Genomic DNA, 21,027 nt, shown 5'->3' on the forward strand with positions numbered 1-21,027 from the left:
CCCGACCCCGAACCCACTTCACGCTGCGGTTGTTTCCCGCCTGGTGCTCTTCTTCTGGGTGAATTTTACCTAATCTTTCGCCCATCACCTTCAACGAATACTATCAGAGTAACGGGAGGGGAGAAAGGGTGAGGAAAACAAAAGCATACACCGCCTAAGCACACACCTCCTGCTCTCTCTGGACCCCGCCCCCGAAGGGAAGCAACCGGGCAGCAGTGATGGTTGACGCGTCAAGCGCCATCTTTCACGTGGGCGGAAGGAGTTGCTGTGTAGTTTTCGTTTCCTCGTGCGACGCCGTAGGTTCGTTTTGGAGTTTTCGATTTGCGATTACGAGAACGCGCGAGGCCTGTGGAAGGGGGCGGGCCAAACTTGCTCCATCCTTTTGTTCTATGACGTGCTTCGTGAAAATGTTGAGTAAGGTGTTAGCCGAGATAGTGCTGTTTTTACTGGGGAAGGCTGCCCGACGCGAGCAAGCCCAGTTGGTATTTGTGAATGGTTTTGTTTGTGCTTGGCAGGTAGTGGGCGCTCAACAAGTGTGTGTTGAATTAATGAATTTATTTTTTCCTAATGACACAATTAAGTGGGCTGTGACTCCACCCCAAGTCTGGTTAGGTAATTTCCTTTTTCAGCAATACGTAGTCACCACAAGTTTGTCTTCTTCACATGTAAACATTTTCGTAAGCTTGATTTTCACACTTCCAAATGTCATGTTTGCTAGTTGCACAGTGTAGGTGGACAAATTGGGGTTTTTAAGCCTTTGATAATGTACCATTGTGTATGATGTGCTGTATGATTTATTTTTAAAAACCTCGAGTTAATTAGCCTTTTGGTCTGCAAGTGTATATATTCATGCTACAGATGAATGGCACTTAACATTTTTCATTTTTAAAAATCATACAGCACAACTTTATCATTCACTGAGGAAGAAAAGGAAGAATAAATACACAAATGACTCCCTCAAACCTCTTCCCTCTGCAGAATTAGACCCCTTACCCAGTCAGTGCTGTGTATGCTTATAGCACCAAATAACTACCATTTATCTAGTGCCTATTGTGTGTCTGGTACTGTGCTCCTTAGTCTAGGTAAAGAATTGTGTTGAATTCTAACATATCTAGGGTATAGATGTCGTCATCCGGTTTTGTGCAGTTTCAGAGCCCACTGAGACCTGAGGACGTTAGGCTGGTACTAAGTTGATGACAGCTCTTCTCAGGAAACACCTATAGGAGATAATACCAACAAACCCAGTTTAGAGTAAAATTGAGATTTGGGTTAAGTGCTTGGGAAAGTAATATAGTGCCCAAAACAGTTTTTTGTACTTCAAAATTTTGCCTGTATTCAAAATAGTTTCCTTAGTCTCCAACAGGTTTTGGGTTTTGTGCGATATCAACTTTAGAACAACTGTGTTTTCTAAATTCTGCATGACCATTAGAAATAAGATATATAATTAAAGTGGCTCTGTACACGTGATGTTTTGTGGCTAGTGGATGTGAATTTTTTCCCATCTTTTAGGCATTGTGTAGCAGTAGCTTGTATGTCTTTCAGTGGATCAGAGCAAAACAATCAATAGGGAAAAAGTAATTATGACTTAGTACTGTGATCCATAGTACTTACATGGTATAACATTTTACATTTGAAGGTGTGAAATAGGACAGATACCCCTTTTTCAGGGAACCAAAGAGAAAATGATACTAAATACATAGTAACGTGATCTATATTAGCAGCACCAAAGGATGGCTTGGGAGGCCTTTAACCCTTATCTCCTCTAAACTCGGTTAATCAGCCCAAATAAACCACCCCAAATAACTTGCCATCTAGTGAAAGTGAAATTGTGCTATTGAAATATTTCTTCAAGTAAGATTCCTAGTCCTCCATTTCCAACCAGAATCCCCAGACTATCTTTAGAAATTTTTGAGCTATCCACCTATCCACATATTAATGAACAATCATACAAAAAGTGTCTACAACCAGGGGAGCAGTGAATAGTTAAGAGGTTGGGCTATGGAATCAGAGCTAGTGTAAATACTGTCTTCGCCTTTGATTAGTTGTGAGACTTCAGGCAGCATGTGACTTATTTTGCCTCAGTTTCCTTAGCTACAAAGTGTCAAGCAGAATAATTTCTCATGGGGCTGTTGTGAGGCTGAGCTGAGATCAAGTAAGCTAAGGATTTAGACTAGCACATTCAAGAAATGGTGGCTCTAATCTCAATTTTAGTAACCATGCAAGGATAACAGAAAAAATAAGAAACATCAGATAAATCTCTTAAACTGTGTACATATTTATAATTCTAATAAATAGAATACCAGAACCCAGGGAACATTATTGATATATAACAAATGTCAGTTATTGTCAGGAAGCCTTCTCCCCATCCACTCTTTATTAATGTATTTCAGAAATGTCTTCTGTGCTGCTTCGGAGCTGGAGTTGAGGACTTGTTGATTACCTCCCATTTACCAGGATTACAGCAAATTAGATTTAACTGTGACTGACATGTGAACTATCTGACGTCGGACATGGATGAGGAATATTGCTATATAAACCACAGTGAGTTTAATTTCTTTTAAGTAATGAGATTTTATGTGGTTGCCTTAATCATTGGAGACTTATCAGTATGCACTTTATGGTACATTACCTTTTGGTTGGAATATGAATGAGCCAACACCCAACTGAGGTACTTGTAGCAGGAATCTTGGTTATTGGATATATTAAGTTAGTTCTTTGAGCCAGTGTGATATAAATGGTTTAGAAAGCCCTAGTGGGTCCATGTCTGTTCTAATGATGCACAGTGTAGGCAACACTCCTGTGAGAGAACATTACGATCTCATGTATATTTTCAGCTCCTTCTGGGATTCACCATTCTTTAAAAAATAAGCTTCTCAGTGAGAGGAATCACATCCTCCACCAGGTATTAACCTCTGTTTCTTCCTCCCTGCTGGCGCTCTGTACCTCACAAGCAATAGTTGTGAATGATCTAAGGCCTAAGATAAAAAAAGAGTCCCCAGGGAGAAGAAATACCTAGCCAATTAGAGCATCATAAGATGCACAACAAGAAAGAGAACAACAAGTAGGAAGACAGGCCTACCAATTTCTTAAATCTTAGACAAGATCCTTAGCCAGTTTCTTACAGAGGAAGGCAGACTTTGAAGTTACATCTTGTTAAGTTTGTCATAATTTGATGGAATTTAGATGCAATGTGTAGTGCAGAGTGATAGTTTTGGTGCTGTCCTGCTAGAATGCGAGAGTGACAGTGGACCAGTAGCATTCAACCACAGTGACTCCTATAGCCACACACTTCCCAGGCCCGTTTCACAAGGTCTCCCTGAGCCCGTCTGCCTGTGGTTCCCCGCCCCAGGCAGCTCTCAGCATTTTCTCGTTTATACTTGTACTTGACTACACTTACTAGTGTGTTGTTTTTAAAAGTGGTTTCTCTAGTTATTTCATGTGTGACTTCTGCCTCTACCCAGGGTGCTGTGCTTACAATTTCATCTTCTAGCTCCTTTGTTTTCGGCACATTATCAGGTGATTAGTACATGCCAGCTGGCTGATTGAAACTTTATTCTAACTCCTTGGAATTGTTATCCTTCGGCCAGGCCCCTATCTTGTGAGGGCTTCTTTTGAAAATAGCTTTTGACTTTATGAGTCAGAATCACTGTGTTTAAGGTTCAGGGTCACTTTGATTTAAAGTGGGTGAGGAGGGGCACCTGGGTGGCTCAGCCAGGTAAGTGTCTGCCTTCAGCTCAGGTCATGATCCCAGGGTCCTGGGTTCGAGCCCCGCATCAGGCTCCCTGCTCAGCGGGGAGTCTGCCTCTCCCTCTGCCTGCAGCTCCCCCTGCTGTGCTCTCTCTCTGTCAAATAAATAAATAAAATCTTAAAAAAAAAAAAAAAGAATTAAAAAAAAAGTGGGGGAGGAGCTCCTGTGTTTTTGTCATCAGTGTCATCTTTCCTACTCCCTCCCTCCACACTATTTCTTTAACCCAAAAAAGAAATAGAAAACCATAACTGTCCTTGGGGCAATCTCAGGTCACCTAGTTTTAAAATGTTTGACATCTGGTTTTTTTTTTTTTTATTGAAATACAGTTGACATACTATGTTAAATTAGTTTTAGGAGTATAATATAGTGATTCGACGTTCCGTATAGTACTTGTTACTGACCACGATAAGTGTAGTCACCATCTGTCACCACATAGTTATTACAATATTATTGACTGTATTCCTATGCTGTACTTCTTGTCTCTGTGACTTATTTGTTTTATAGCTGGAAATTTGTACCTCTTAATCTGACATCTGTGGGGTTTTGACATCTACCCTTTTTCTTCTTCAAAATTATCTTGACAAAACTGACCCTTTCTTTTCCATGTGACTATAAGGACCAACCGGCCTCTACCACAAGTAAGCTTTGTGAGATTTTCATTGGAGTTGCATTGAATTTATAGGCCAATTTATTGTCTTTCCATTTATAAGGATGGCATATTTCTCTACTTACAACTTCTCATATATTTTTTAATTAGGTTTTATAATTTTTAAAAATGATTTTATTTATTTATTTGAGACAGGGAGAGAAAGAGAGAGGGAGAGAGCAAGCATAAGCAGGGGGAACAGCAGGCAGGGGAGAAGCAGGCTCCCTGCTGAGCAGGGAGCCCCACATGGGGCTCGATCCCAGGACCCTGGGATCATGACCTGAGCCGAAGGCAGACGCTTAACCGACTGGGCCATACAGGTGCCCCTTAGGTTTTATAATTTTTGTGTAAAAGACACTTCACATATTTTTTGAGATTTTTCCCAAGTTGTATTTTAATTGTGTTGCTATTACAAATTGTTTCTTCTGAAAATGACATTTTAAATTATTTGTTGTTAGTGTTTAGTATCACTAGTTTTCTATGTTTATCTTGTGTTTGGCAGTCTTGCTAACAGTTCTCACTGGTTGTAAATAATTAAAAACAACAAAACAAAGAAATAAGCTCAAAACGAAAAGGTACTAATCATTCCACTCTCATGTACAACTTTCAGTAGCTGCCTATTTCCCAGAGTGTGCAGGGTCCTTAGCATGACTAACGGCTCTCCACAATCTGGCTTGAGCTGAATTTTCAAGGCCTCATTCTTACTGCCCTTTCCACTAATTTCTTGCAGATCTGTGAGTGTTTACTGCTTTGTGACCACTCACCTAGTTCTCTTGGCCTGGAATGCCCTTACCCCTCCAATTCTGTGTGAGGAAATCTTATTAACGGCAGCCACATGCTGCCTCCTCCAGGAAGTCTCCTTGGATTTCCCTAGTTGGAATTAATGTGACATTCTGTTGTATACCCTTAACCTCCACACCTCTGCTGTAAAAATCAAACTCTTTGTATTTACACTTTACAGTTTTAGGGTAAATAATCATGTAATACTGAAATTAGAATCTATTTGTACACTTACCACAATGAGCACTGAGTAATGTATGGAATTGTTGAATCACTATATTGTACACCTGAAACTATCACAACACTGTATGTTAACTACACTGGGATTAAAATAAAAAACTTAACAATAAAGAAATTAGAAACTATTAGAGATGGTGGCAACAACATGATGTACTGTTTAAAGGGATCAGCTTTGGAGTCAGGCCAATCTTAGATTTGAATCCTGGCTCAGCTACTTTGTATCCTTGGGCAAGTTACTTACCATCTTTGAGCTTCAATTTCCTCCTCTAGAAAATGGAATTGCTTTGAGGATTAAATGATAATGCACATAAAATGTTTACTCTGATACCTGCCCCATGGTAATTGCTCATTCAGGTTAGCCACTATTATCACATGGTAGATGCTCAGTGGTGTTTGTTGAATAAGGATGATCCTAATGCCTGGTTTACAGATGAAGAAGAGATTGAGAGGGCAAGAACGGAGAAGCTTTCTCAAGGTCATACATTTAGTTTGGGGCAGATCTGTAACTAACACCTTTGTGTGCTAGCAACCAGGTGAGAACTCTCTCCCTTTTATCAACATAAAGTAAATATAGTCTTTGTCCTTTTAATCTAAAAAGCTTCCTGAGGGCCTCATCTTACTCACCTGTGTACCCCTTCCCTCTAGGCATAGTGCCTTGCTTATGTTAGATTCTCAGTAAATGTTGAGTGCAATTTAATTTAAGAAAGTTCCCATCAGAATCAAGAATAAATTAAGAAAATTCTTTCCCATTCGGTACATAGATTTGACTTTGCAGAAATTTGCTAAGCTCCAAATGTGGCACATTATCAAGAGAGATCCTGATAAGGAAAAGCTTAATTTGAATATTATGTTTGTAGGTGACAAAAATAACAGGCCACTTAAGCATCAGGATTTCTAGATAGAGTAAACATTTCATATACTTCCAAAGGAGGAGTATAAGAAATTCAGACACATTATTTTTAACCTGCAATTTTACCCATGGCATTAATTATGAGCTTAAATTTGATTATGAAAGATAAAAAGTATTGCCTTTATAGAAGTAATGGAATTTGAGGAGTTGTTAATCATGAAGGTTAATTAGTTCTTTGTGAGAGCAAGCAACTGAGTCACAGGTAGTAAGTCTGTTTTCAAAAATATAAGGAGGGATGGATTATCATGTCATTGTTTTTCATCTGAAAATATGTAGAGAGATATTCATCTTTTTAGTAGCTTGCTTGGGAAATTACAGGATGTCTTTTTTCCCATAATTAAGATTTTGCACTTTTTCATATAAATTATAAAGTTACAGACATGCATAAATAATTTAGTGTAGGACAATAAACTAGACGGATAGATGAGAGGTAAGTTATTATTATCAAATCATAGTATTAGTTCTCTCAAAATTTATTTTCCTCTTCAGAAATGACTCATTATTTGCTTGCCCGTATTCCATGTGCAGGGATGTAAAAGAGAAATAGTGCTGGAACATAGCTGATCACATCTCAAAACTCTCACTTGCTTTTACCAAATCGTGTTTTAAGAAAGAATGAAAATACTGCATGGGAAATGACATAAAGATCTCATTCTAAAGCACTTTTTCCACTAATGAACTATACATTATAAGCTAGAAGATGTGTACATTTCTTTTCCGAACATGGGGAAAAAAGAAAAGAAAAACAAGTGGTCCCTTTGATGAATAGCAAATACCTAATACCCTTCTGGTGTTGCTACACCAAGATCCATTTATCTCCCACATTTCTTAACTGTGTTTACAAACTGCTTGTGTATTCAAGTTGAATTAAAAGAAAGAAAAATCCAAATGAAGAAAAAAAGAAAGAACAAAGTAAAGTTGAAGTCCCGATCATTTTCATGCCTACATATTGTCATGGTGGGAAAAAAACATGGTAAAAAGTCGAGTTCAAATTCGTACTTGCTCGAGGGCAGCTTGTGTACTGTCCAGCTCGGTCTGCCAAGTGCTTGTTAAAATTAATTATCATTCAGCAGCTTTCTCTCTCTAAGTAGAACTCCCAGAAAATATGCTTGGAGTGGAGAAATATAAATTGGTTTATGAGGTAATTTTATACTCTAGGGACAGATTTTTTTTTTTTTTCATTTCACATTACTTCCCTGTTGGAAAAGGTTCATTATTATTTATATAGCAGAACAAGCCCCAAAGCCAATCCATTTCCAACCTCATTGTCACTTTCTGCATTCCAAACATCACTAAATTCCCAAATGAGTAGGCTAATTCTTTCCTCAGAGAGCCATAAAACTTGCTCGGGGTATTACTAACTTAGGTGACAGCACTTTATTCAAAGTAAGTCTTATTCTCCAGGAATGTGTTCAAAGACCTCATTTCTCTGTGGCCGTAAGTCTGGTGGGAGAGAAGTAGGCTTGTTTCTTGATTATCCCTTCTGAATTGTTTCTTTGAGCACCTTGGACCTATAATAATGGGAGCTACTGAAATACTTCAGAGTGCATGCTTAGAAGACAGTCATTCTACTTATTTTGCATTTAAGATGCACTTCTGAAAACATTTTTCAAGTGAATTTGGTCAACTAGATGACTAAATAGTACATTCAAGGTATATGTTATAATATTCATATTTTACAATTAATCAAAATATTGTTACCTAATTAATTTCAATGCAAACCTGATCAGGGCTTTTTTAGAACCAAACAGCAGCAACAACAACAACACATTATTTACTCCCCTCCCCCACCCCACCCCCATACCCTGACTCCAAACTAATGTAAGGAGGGTGATTTTTCTGGAGTGACTAGTTTAACTTCTGTGAGATGAGTTTGTCTTGTCTGCAGGGTTCTGAGGCTAGCAGTAGAACTAGTGGGTTGAAGATAGATTGTCCATCTCAACATAAGAACTTCCTGGAAGAGTTGCATCAAGATGACAGTGGTAGAGAGTTCCCCTCCTGGGAAGCATTCAGGGGCGAGCTAAGCTGTGCCAAAGTGGCCATTCAGGTAAAAGATGGACAGTACAATCCTAAGAGGTGACAAATGACTCCTTCAAGGTTGTGTTCCCTCTTTTAATTGCGGCAGCTGGAAGAGCATTTACAAAGTGAAACCCCTTTGTAAGTGTAGATCAGGAACAGAAACTTACAATTCCTCTCTTGATTCTGGCCAACCTATGCAGAGAAAATGTCTGTGAAAGCTGTCAGAGAGAAAAGTTTCCTGGGATGATGTAAAATTTTAAATTGGAAAGGAATAAAATGAAGAAGTGAGACTTTTAAAATTTTGAGTTTTAATCCAACTCTTAATTCCGTGTACTAATTCTGTTTTGAGGAAGGACTAAGATGACCAGGAAGAACTAATTTTGCAGTTTGTCACTTTTTGAAAGTTGAGTAGAAATGATGGGGCGTGGCCTTCTTATCTCCTCACACCCCCCACCCCCACTTCCGAAAAATCAGAATCAGGACGGTTCTGAAAAAAGCTTTTTCTACAGAAGACCTTTTGTGAAAAAGATTTAATTTATATGATACCCAAGACACATTTCAAAGTTCTACTTCCTCTGAAGCCTTTCTGGACCAGTTCGGCCAATGGGGTTTCACTGGTCTGATCTAGAACATTTTTCCTTTGGTATTTACTTAGCACTGTTTGCACTGTGGATAGTTATCTTTTTATCCATATGTATTTTGTCTCACCTAAGATCATTTTCATGGTAGGCCCTGAGGGAAAGCAGAATCAGAGATGGGACCCTTACTCCAATATAACTTATAAACCGTGAATTCTCTTCCTCCCCCACCTCCTACCACGAGTGCGATGCATCATGTCTAGCACATAGATGCTTATAAATATTCATTGTAGCTAGTTTGAAAATGTTACTATAGTGCTGAACACCAGGCTTTCTACATAGCAGGTAATCAATCAATAAATCGAAGTTAATTTTATGAATGGATAACGCATTCACATGTTAAAAAATCCAAATGATACTAAAATTAATACACTGGCAAGTCTAGCTCCATCCACTGTATTCCTCCTGCCCTTTGTAGGAAACCACTTTCTTCTATTTATTTTTTGTGTCTATCTGGTATCTCTTTATGAAAATGCAGGAAAATATAAATACGTATCCATATTACCTTCCTTTCTTAGATAAGATTCTCATACTCTGTGGCCAGTTTTGTACTTTTTTCATTCAACCATCTGTTTGCCTTCTATGTCAGTGGGTAGAGGTCTTCCTGGTTCTTTTGTAAAAGCTGCAGAACATTCCATTCTGTGGCTGAACTCTAGTTATATAACCAGTCACCTTTAGATGGACATGTGAATTGCTTCCCGGTTGATGCTATTACAAACAATTTTGTAATGAATAACATACGTGATTTTTTGAGTGCATAGGTGTACCCTTCAGATAAATTCCCAGAAGCAGGATTGCTAGGATAAATCCAATTATAGTTTTTAAATATATCCCCAAATTTCCCTTCATAGGTGTTACATTATTTTACTCCCCCGGTAGTGAATGAAGAGCCCATATTTCCCACAAATTTGCCAACCAGATGTTTAATCAAACTTGGATGTTTGAAGATGTGCTAGGTGAAATATTGTAACTTAGTGTGGCATATTGTTGCATTGCTTTTATTGTGATCACAATTGAAATCTTTTCATATGTTTCAGGATCATTTGTATTTCCTTTTTCCCCGTTTTATATTTTGCGCATTTTTTCTGTTGGATTTTTGGTCTGTGTGTTTTGTTCTTTTTTTTTAATTTCTAGCAACTTACTGCATCCTGTAGAGATTAGCCCTTTGTCTATAGAATTAGTTGTAATTAACTTCCTAGTATTTTATTTGGTTTTTGATTTTGACACACAGGTTTTTTTTAGTATTATTTTTGTGTAGCTGTATTGGTTGATATTTTTTTATTTGTTTTATGACACCTAAATTGTGAGTCATAGTTGGAAAGGCCTTCCCTACTCTAAGTTTATAAAAAATTCTCCATATTTCTTAAAGTTCTTTCATGTTTTGTTTTAAATGTTTGATCCATGTGGAGTTTATCCTGGTGTATAGTGTGAATTGGGGATCCAACTTCCATCTTTTTTTTCCTAGAAAGTCATCCAGTAGTTCTTTGTTTTTTTGTTTGTCTTTGTTTTTGTTTTTAAAAGATTTTATTTATTCATCTGACAGAGAGAGTCACAGCAAGAGAGGGAACACAAGCAGGGGGAGTGGGAGAGGGAGAAGCAGGTTTCCTGCTGAGCAGGGAGCCCGATGTGGGGCTCGATTCCAGGACCCTGAGATCACGACCCGAGCCGAAGGCAGATGCTTTAACGACTGAGCCACCCTGGCACCCCCAGTAGTTATTCTTTGAAGGGGAGCCAGTTTTGCTACCCCAAAATATGCCACTTTGGTGTATAGATTATCTTGAGCTGAAGTCAATCAAGACCCAGCAGACTAAGAAAAACTTTGACCTCTTCCTCAGCTATCTAAAAGAATTTAAGGGGGGCCTGGCCCAGAAAGAGAGCTATTACCAGAGATAGATTTTTATCTGAATAACCTATCTGTATGGCAGGGCAAACATCTAATTACCAAACATCTGCTCTTCTTATTGTTCTGTGAATTACCCTTCTCCCTTTTGAAGTCTCAGGCCCCTACCTGATCTCTCAGCTCAGGATGGCATATAAGCCTCAACTGCCCGGTTTGCCCTTGAGTCTCATATCTTTGTGGCTCCTATACATACAAAATTAAATTTGTTTTTGTTCTGTTAATCTGTCTATGTCAATTTAATTATTAGATCAGCCAAAGAACCTAGAGGGAAGAAGGGAAAATTTTTCTATCCCTATGCCGTAAATATGGATTAATTGTAAGTGGCCGTGACCACCTTAATAGCCAACCCAGTAGATTGATTTGGTTAATCTAGAGAACAACTGATCACATCAGCAACAACAGGAACAATGAACAGGAACAATGAACACAAAACACAAAAGTAAAAAAACCAAAATAACAGATTCCTTGAGTTTATCCTTAGCCTTTATTTGATCTTCATGAAGTGGTTTAAAAAGAGTTCTGTTACACCTTGGTCATAACTATGATATGCCTGGCACTGTGCTAGGTGCTTCGAGTGTGTTACCTCTCATCTGGTCAGTCCAAGTCAGGTGGGTTTTATTAACCTCGTTAGACCTGTGACAAATTGAGCCTCAGAGAAGTGAAGCAATTTGCTCAGGGCCCATTACTAAAGAGTGTTGGAGTAGAGTTTTGATCCAGGCATAAGGTTATAAAGTCAAAGGTCTTTATATTTTCAGAAGACAGTGAACTCCATTGTTTGAGATATCTGTAAGGGAAATAAGGACACCTGATAAGAAAATGATGTATTTGTCAGACACATGCAAAACCACAATCTGCCTTGCTTCTGCTTAGCAATGCCATTGCATTCAATTGTAAACCAAAAATGACTATATACAGAGTGCACTGTAGTGCCTTGTAAAAATTACTTTCCTAATGCAGAGAAGTAAAGAGCAAAGACATTTAAGCTTGTCACATATCTTTCTGGCTTTCTGCTGATTTTTAGGTAAGATTACTTGACTATGAAGCCTTCATTAAAAACTGAAGATCTAGTCTATACAAAACTGAAATAATTTTTCCATCACCAGGAGTACCCGGGTAATCCAAGTCACACATTGTGTTGAGGATGAATATGAAAAGTAAAATAATGTTTATGACCAGATAACTTGCTAGCTTATTGACACAAAAAGGGCCCACATACTCAGCTTTGTGTCTCAGTTTTTGTGTTTTATTAGATTCTTTCTTTGATAGTTGAATTGTTCATGTATTTTTATAATGCATAAAGCTATGTTTTAACATAAACCTAAAATAAAAATGCATATTTTCAAAATTATCTGTTAATCCTGCGGTGTCCGGGGCCTGTCCATTATGCTCTGGTATGCCAGGTATTGGGGCATCCGTGGCCGTGAACACACAGGCAGGAAGATCCCGGGACTAGGTATCAAATCTGTGATAAGCTGTCCATGACTGTGTTGCCCAGGCCAGGAGGTAAGCCACAACTGGGAAGACTAAGGTCTTAGCCAGGCCGAATGGGAGGGGCATCCAGTGAGCAATCTGACCAAGGAGCCAAGGGAACACAAATAGGACCTCACGTGTGAGGTACAGACACTGCTCACCAAGAAGCAGGCAGATTATTTCAGATGTTTTAGAAGTTAAATCTGAGAACAGTTCACTTTAGCAGTCTAGTCTATAGGTGTGAAGACAATCACTTCTTCTCAAAGTTGCCTTTTGTGTTTGTGTGCCTTTAAAATGTACATTAATAGTATTTTGCAACTTGCTGTTCTCCATGCAACATTGTATTTTGAGATATATCAGGTTAATACTACATATTGCTTGGGGGTAGATAGAAAGTGAAAGTAGAAAAATAATGCATGGCCCAGATGCACACCAACTTTGGAAGCGGAGGGGCTAGGGATACAGAGAGCGGGAGAAGAGCTTTAAGTAGGTGGTTGTATTATTCTCTGTGCTTTTCCATGTATTTGGAATATTTTATATCTTTCTTAATTTTTATTTTTTATTGTGGTAAAATATCCATAACAAAATTTACCTTTGTTAAGTGTATATAACAGTATCATTAAGTCTATTCACATTGTTGTGCAGCTAATCTCCAGGATCTTTTCATCTTGTAAAACTGCAGTTCTGTACCCAATAAACCACAACTTCCCACTTCCTCTTCTTCCCAGCTCTGGCAACCACCATTCGACTTTCTGTTTCTATTCATTTCATTACTCTAGATACCACTTAAAGTATTTGTCTTTTCATGACTGGCTTATTTTACTTAGCCTCATGTCTCTAAGGTTCATGTATGTTGTAGCATGTAGAATTTCTTTCCTTTTGAAGATTGAATAGTACCCCATTGTATGTATAAACCACATTTTGTGTATCCATTCGTCCATTGATGGACACTTGTATTGTTTCCACCTTAGAGCTACTGTGAATAATGCTATTAACATGGCTGTACAAATATCTCCTTGAGACCCTGCTTTCAACTCTCCTGGGTATATACCAGAAGTGGAATTGCTAGATCATATGGTAATTCTGTTTCCAATTTTTTTTTTTTTTAAGGAACTGCCAAACTGTTTTCTAAGATGACTGCTTCATGTACATTCTTTTTTTTTTTTTTTTTTTTTTTTTTTAAGATTTTATTTATTTATTTGACAGAGAGAAAGACAGCAAGAGAGGGAACACAAGCAAGGGGAGTGGGAGAGGGAGAAGCAGGCTTCCCGCTGAGCAGAGAGCCCGATGTGGGGCTCGATCCCAGGACCCTGGGATCATGACCTGAGCCGAAGGCAGACGCTTAACGACTGAGCCACCCAGGCGCCCCTTCATGTACATTCTGACAAATAGTGGACAAACGTTCCAAATTCTCTGTATTTTTGCCAATGCTTGTTATTTTCTGTTTTTTTGGGGGGGGGTTTGTCTTGTTTTTCTGGGGGGATAGTAGCTATTCTGATGGATGTGAGGTGATATCTCATTGTTTGCATTTGCATTTCCCTGCTGATTATGTATCTTTTTGAAAGATTCTATGTTGTGGATGCAGGTAAGGGAGATGAGTGGGACTGGGAGTAGTGTTGAGGAGGGGTTGGGAAAGACATGGGCCCAGTCAAGCAGGGAGAGAGGAGAGAAAAAGGCTGAACCCTTCCAGGTACCCAGCAGATGCAGAGGTTTCTGTGAGTGATAAGAACCAGAGTGAGCTGAGTGAGCAAAGAAATGGGGCAGTGACTGGAGGTGTGCCTGAGATAAATGAGATAAGAATGATGCAGATACAGGAAAGGCAAAGGAAGCACCATAATTCCTGGTAATTAGTTATATTTTCAGTAAAACTGAGTTGAAAGACATTACTTGGTAACTGCCAGGAATAGTTAGGCTCCTTTCACCAGTCAGAAACTAGTTATCATCTACTCTAAGGTATTTGAATCGACCAGACTTCTAGAATGATTCATTCAGTGAAATAGTTTAGACATAAAAAAAGTTCAAGTGTGTATCTTGTCTGTCAGAGGGGTCTGTGTATGAGGAGAGCAGGGGCAATGACTTGTCTCTGGTGTACTCTGTCCCTTGTGTTCTCCTGGGGAGATATTCTACCACTTGCCACCCAGAGAAAAAATAAATGCCTAGAATTTACCAAAGGCTGAGTATTTTTCAGTCAATAGGGAATTGCATGCTTCCTGATGAGCAGTGTCTCCAAGGGCATATTTGGGAGTTGTATTAGTTTCCTAGGGCTGCTATAACAAATTACCACAAATTGGATGACTTACAGTAACGGAACTTTATTTTCTCACAGTTCTGGAGGCCAGAAGCCCCAAATCAGGGTGTTGGCAGGGCTGTACTCTCTCCAAAGGCTCTAGGGGACAGTCCTTTCTTGCCTCTTCCAGCTTTGGGTGGTTATTGGCATTCCTTTGCTTCCTTGGCTTCTGGCCACATTACTCCAACCTCTGCCCCTCCAATCTCACACTGCCTTCTCTGTTTCTGTCTTTAGGACATTTGTCAGAGAATTTAGGGTCCACTTGCATAATACAGGATAACCTCATTTCAAGATCCTTAATTTAATTACATCTGCAAAGACCCTTTTCTCAAATAGAGTGACATTCATAGCTTCTAGAGATTTGGACATGGATGTACCTTTTGCAGGGGCATTATTCAGCAGGAGTGCAAAAGCCTTCATGAGGAATACCAGCCCTTACCCTCTGACCTAAATCTACCCTGGGAGTGGGAAGAGATGTTGGGGCCTCCATGCTTTCATTTGCTCTTTAACATGCACCACCCAGAGTCAGTGATGGAGCAAACAAAGTTGGCATGTGAGTCAGTTTAATGTCCCACACATATTGTTCATTAGAATTTCGGACAAATGTTTTGAGTGCTCCCATTTTCGGCTGGTTCCCAGGGACATAGTCCTCTCTTGCTTCATCCTTTTCTCATCTCTATCCAAAGCTTTACCCATTCATGGAGTCCTGCCTGTTTGGTGGTGGGGGCAGGAAGAGGGTAGATTGAGTCTCAGTCCTCAGTAACCTGGATAACCTGAGATAGAGGAATCCAGCATCCGTACCCTAAAACTATCCTGTTGGAACCGCTTACTGAAAGAGGTCATTTTTACTTGTGGGTGTCTCTGAACAGGTTGATTCCAGGACCAGATATGTGTGTTAGGACAGCAAGTCTACAATTTTACAGAAACTATTTCACTTCAATAGAAACATCTTTATACCAACACAAGATCGATATTTCTGAATTTCATGTTTAGTGTTATTCTTTGAGAATGACCAGAAATTGTTATTTATATAGAGATATATTCTATTCTGATAATGCTAGAGAACAGATAATGACTTGGGAGAACATCAAGATTAATGCTCCTAGGGTCAACATTTACCATGTAGTCAATGTAATATTAAAGCCCCTAGTGCAGTTTACCTGAAGGCAGAATAAATCCCCCCTCTTTTTTTCTGGGCAACAAATATAGGAAATCCTGTATCTTTTGCATTTATTTTGTAAACTTCTTTTTCATTCGTGGACCATAGCACATATACAGAAGAATGCACAATTCATAGGTGCACAGCTCAGTGAATTATCACAAAGTAAACACACCTGTGTAATCACCAGCCAGGTCAGGAAAAAGTACATTGTCAGCCTCCCTGCCCCAGAAGGGACCTTGAGGCCCCTTTTCTATCACTGCCCCCTCCCTTCTCACCAAAGCCACTGTTTTGACTATTAACAAGATGAGTTTTGCCTGCATTGGAATTTTATGTTGCATATGTTATTTAAGCTTTTTTTAATCAAAGCATCTGGAAACCATTCCTTTCATGACATCCCATCTCAGAGGCAGAATAATTGTTTCTTTGTAGGTAAGTCTTTGTTGGGAAGATGAATAGCTAACCCCATAAATCATTATCATAAAAACTTATTTGTAATTTACATGAGAAGCCAGCATGAAGAGTAACATCATGACCTTGTGATCTAACACATGCGCACAAATGGAATTATTAAAAATAAAGATAAATGAGCACTGGAATTTTCAATTCATGAATTATCTGGTTTTCTTTGCTCTGAACTTTCTCTCTTGATAGTAAGGTGACTCTAACCTTTGGGACACAGTAGCATTCTTTTGATGATTTTTCATTTTTTTTTTCCTTTCTACCACTTGGTCTCTTGTTCAAATGCATTTTCCCGAACAACATGTTTCAGTGTTTAATGGTTTTAAAAAAGAAATGACTTCAAAGACAATAATATATAGAGAGGCTTATATTTGGTGACACACTTCTAAAATTATGACCGATCCTAATTCCCACTAAAACATGTGAGCATTGTATTTACCCAATTCCAAGGGGAAATCAGGTGGAGGATGCAATGAAGAAGGAAAAACAAAGACCACACTGAATGTACAGTCAGGTGCCAGGTACAATCTAATTTCAGAAATGTTGAAATGTGTCGAGGGGGGTGGATCTTAGAGTTCAGGAACCATATTAGTGCCATTTGCTAATGATCTCTGTAGATGATATTGGCTAGGGGTGATTTGATATTGTTAGAGTTTTCTCTAAAAATAAAAAGTGGAAAAAATCAGGGAGTCACTCTGGAAATTTATATTGCTGTCCATCAGCTACTTCTGGAGGTCGGAACAGGTTACCCTTTAGAGGTAATGGGGACATTTGTGCATCATGTCATTTCAGGAGTTCTACAGAAACTACGTGCCCTCAAAGCATTGGTCCCATGCCACCTTAAAAAACCAACTTTTGGGTCATTCTTTGAGTACTGTTTATATAAGATATCTGGAAAAGGAAACCAGTTCCTGGGGTTCCCCACTTGCTTTCCCTTCGTCCATCTGCATGCCTTAATTGTATATGTTAGCCAGTTGTCACTATTACAAGCACAAATCCTGACCTTACGGGAATAACATGCAAAGCAGACACCTCTATATTTGCTGACTGCAAACTCAGCTTACTGAGAATAGACAACTCCTTCACAGGCGTGTGAGTGTTTCATTAACATAGATGGAGTTTCCCAAGAGTGTAGAAGAGGAAGCCCAATAGGCCAGTAAGCTCCTTCTTCACCCTGTACGTCGAGGTTTGAGTACTGCCTCTTTTGTGTGAACTTTAAGGAGTGATCAGTAAAAATCACTATTTCAAGTTGTTTCACTTTGACTTACTAGTAAATGGATGTGTTTAACACAGTGCCATTTGCCATATCCTTGTAAATATCTGAGATTACTTTCTTATATTTTTCTTTAAATCAGTGTTAGTTTTTGAAATGTAATTTATTTTAAAGGAAGATTTTATATCACTTCTGTAAATAGAAAACCACTATCACTTCTATAAATTAAAGGTAAATGTTAAATAAGTGCATACCTTAATTTTTTAAATTTTTAAAAATTTTTCAGAGAGAGCATGCAAGGGGGAGGTAGAGTAGGGGCAGAGGGAGAGGGAGAGAGAGAATCTCAAGCAGGCCCCATTCCCAGTGTGGAGCCCAATGCAGGACTCGATCCCACGACCCTGAAACCATAACCCGAGCCGAAATCAAGAGTCGGATGCCCGACCGACTGAGCTGCCCAGGCACCTCAAATAAGTGCATACCATTAAAACCACCTCCCACTTGGGGAAATGACTTAGAAGAATAAATCTGGGACTTGGAACCAGAGGATCAGAGTTCTCATCTCTGTTCTGCTACTCTGGTTTGGGGAAAGTCGCTTCTTTGCATCCCAGTTTCCTCCACAGAAGGAAGGGGTGGTGGTGGGGGGAATGATAATAATGCCCACGGCAAAGGGTTATCATAGGGATTAGAAATGACACTTACGGGGCGCCCGGGTGGCTCAGTCGGTTAAGCGTCTGCCTTCGGCTCAGGTCATGATCTCAGGGTCCTGGGATCGAGTCCCGCATCAGGCTCCCTGCTCGGCAGGAAGCCTGCTTCTCCCTCTCCCACTCCCCCTGCTTGTGTTCCCTCTCTTGCTGTCTCTCTCTCTCTGTCAAATAAATAAATAAAATCTTAAAAAAAAAAAAGAAATGGCACTTATAATATCTGGCACGATTTAAGTGTAGGGACTCAGAAGTTGACAATTATTTTTATAATTATATCCTTAGGGGTGCCTGGGTGGCTCAGTCATTAAGCGTCTGCCTTCAGCTCAGGTCATGATCCCAGGGTCCTGGGATTGAGCCCCACGTCAGGCTCCCTGTTCAGCGGGGAGCCTGCTTCTCCCTCTCCCACTGCCTCTGCTTGTGTTCCCTTTCTCGCTGTGTCTCTCTCTGTCAAATAAATAAATAAAGTCTTTAAAAAAATATTATAATTATATCCTTAGTATTAGTATATCAGAATTTATCTTTGCTCTCCTCTGAAGCTTTGCCTGCCTGCCTGCCTTTCTCCCAAGTGACATTGGATAAATCAAGTTGCAAAGGAAAATCGTGGTTCCTTTCACTTTTAAGCCTAAAGTCAAGCAAGTATGGCACTCGGAGTTCACCTTGTGCAAATGCCCGTTCATCCGGAGTTGGTGCCTCGTTCCCTTTATTGACAGGGTTGTGATAGCAGTGCTGTGATTGAGTAATGCTGGCTGTGGGCCCCGAACATGGGAGGCCACTGGGCTGGTACTGCTTATTGGACATTAACTCCTGCCTCCTCTCCACCACGCCCTCTTAGCTTGCCCGAATCTGCGTCTTGCAAGGTGCCTCCAGTTCAGGGTGGACTTCTTCCTCAAAAGAGCCCCTCAGAGTCACTTCAAGTAAATTATACTCATTAAGTCAGTTTTCCATCCTAAAATAGTCACCTCAAATGAAGGCCCTCTCAGGCTCTTCTGATTCTATCACCTCTTTCTCACTCCCGCAGAATAACTCGCCTTCCAGTCCAACTAATTCTTGTGAGAGAGGAAAAGAGCTGTCAGTGTAATTGGGGCTGTTCTGTCCCTTCCCTTGCTCTGTGATCTGTCTTAAAGGTTTAGCAGGTACAACCCCAAGGAGGCTGGGTGAAGGCACAATGTGTGAGGCCTGTGCGGTTGGCCTGTGCTCTGGTTGGTGCTGATGTCCCCCCGGCAGCTTGCTGGATGCTCGTTTACTCAGCTCTGCGAATAGTCTTGGCACAGGGAAGTGCTACCAATAGTGACGTCGTGGAAAATCATGGTGCATAAAAGACTTTATGATACTTCCCTTTTTTTCCCAGCTCACACTCTGGAGTGAACCAGTAAACAAATAATTAAAACAGCAGAATTATTCTTCTGGAGTTTAAGGCTCTGTCCTACTAGGAAAAGAATACTGTGGAAGGAAACTTGATGAAAAATACTTAGTGGAACTTAACTTTTAAATGATGTTTTGATGCCAACGGATTCTAAAAGCCTGACATCAACATTTCTAGTATTTGTCCATTACTGTTTAGTACAGTAGGTTAAGTGTGGCTTCAGGGAGCTCGGAATTGTTCACTTCCAAGGGATGAGCAGGATGCTCATTATTTCTCTTATTACTTCTCCTTTAATATTTGTATTGCTCTTATCATCCGCCGACTGCTCCTTGGTAATTTTTATTACTAACAAACCCATAACCTGATGGGCTTCTCTGAAAATAGAGGGTATTGTGAAGTCACTCAGGATATAGATATGGTGCTGATGGGATCAATTAAAATGAATCGTAGCCCAGGGAAAGGTGCTTTGTGGAGCATCACAATGTGACAAAGATGAGTTTAAAAATAATCGCTTGTTTTATGATCACATTTCACAATCGTGTTCACCCAGATATTTGTGACAGTCACATTCTGGACCAACATAAAGAGTGAGATAGAGGAAGACTGGCAAACATTATGATTTAAAAGGAATTGATGTTTATTGATGAACACTTCATCATTTCCAAGGGCTTTCAAGAAAAGACAGCTTCTTTTATAGATAACGAAAGGGGACTGTTAATTCAGATGGCATCATCTGAAAGTGTTTCTGAGCCTCCTACTTACTTTACTTTCCATTCTCTTCTTTCCCCCCCAATTAGAAATCATAACATCTCTGTGTGATAGCACTTGAAAATGACCCCCCCCCACACACACTAACACAAAAACAAAAAACAAACTTTGACTAAAGGGCAAGATTTATTGGATATGTGAGAATGTGCTGTTATTTCATGTTGAATTGGCTATTGTGGTATTAGTTTGTGATATTATTTGGGAATCTGAATTTAACGATGATGTAAGAACCTTCTAATATGATGAGAGGTTTACATTACTCACTGCTAGAGTTTTCTTCTTTAATTTCAGCTTTTATCCAAAATTTCCCTTACTCAAATCCCTTTAAAGGTTGCCTTACTTCTGAGGTACTCCAAACCTCTGCCTGGCTTTAAAGACTCAATCTCTTTGTACTCCTTCTATCTTCCTCTTCCTCCATCCTCATCAAGTTGTTCTCTGTAATTCCCCCAAACTGTATCTTCTCCTCCCTCTGTTCCCTTTTTTACCTTCTCTCTCCACTTTCATCCCATCAAAACCCATTTTCCAGATTTGACATGCCTTTTATTCTCTCTGCCTCTCCAAGTTCAGCAAGACCTATTCAAGGTCCATTTCTTCCAGGGGACCCAAATTACTCCATTCTCTACTAAGCTCCCATTCATCTGAAATACAGTTTTTTAAAAAAAGATTGGAGCCCGATGCAGGACTCGATCCCAGGACCCTGGGATCATGACCTGTGCCAAAGGC

At 39.6% G+C, this 21,027-nt stretch overlaps 1 long non-coding RNA gene across 2 annotated transcripts in view; it reads left to right on the forward strand.

Annotated features, from left to right (window-relative positions):
- The first annotated feature begins 19 nt into the window (after nt 1-19).
- The window catches only part of LOC118544547 (uncharacterized), a 353,084-nt gene continuing 332,076 nt past the window's right edge, over nt 20-21,027 (forward strand). For both annotated transcript variants that reach the window (XR_013443713.1, XR_013443712.1), the window contains exons 1-2: nt 20-300; nt 2,391-2,541. This is a non-coding gene — a long non-coding RNA (uncharacterized LOC118544547). The remainder of the gene's footprint in view (nt 301-2,390; nt 2,542-21,027) is intronic.

This window comes from Halichoerus grypus, chromosome 14 (assembly GCF_964656455.1).
Source record: "Halichoerus grypus chromosome 14, mHalGry1.hap1.1, whole genome shotgun sequence".
NCBI lineage: Eukaryota > Metazoa > Chordata > Mammalia > Carnivora > Phocidae > Halichoerus > Halichoerus grypus.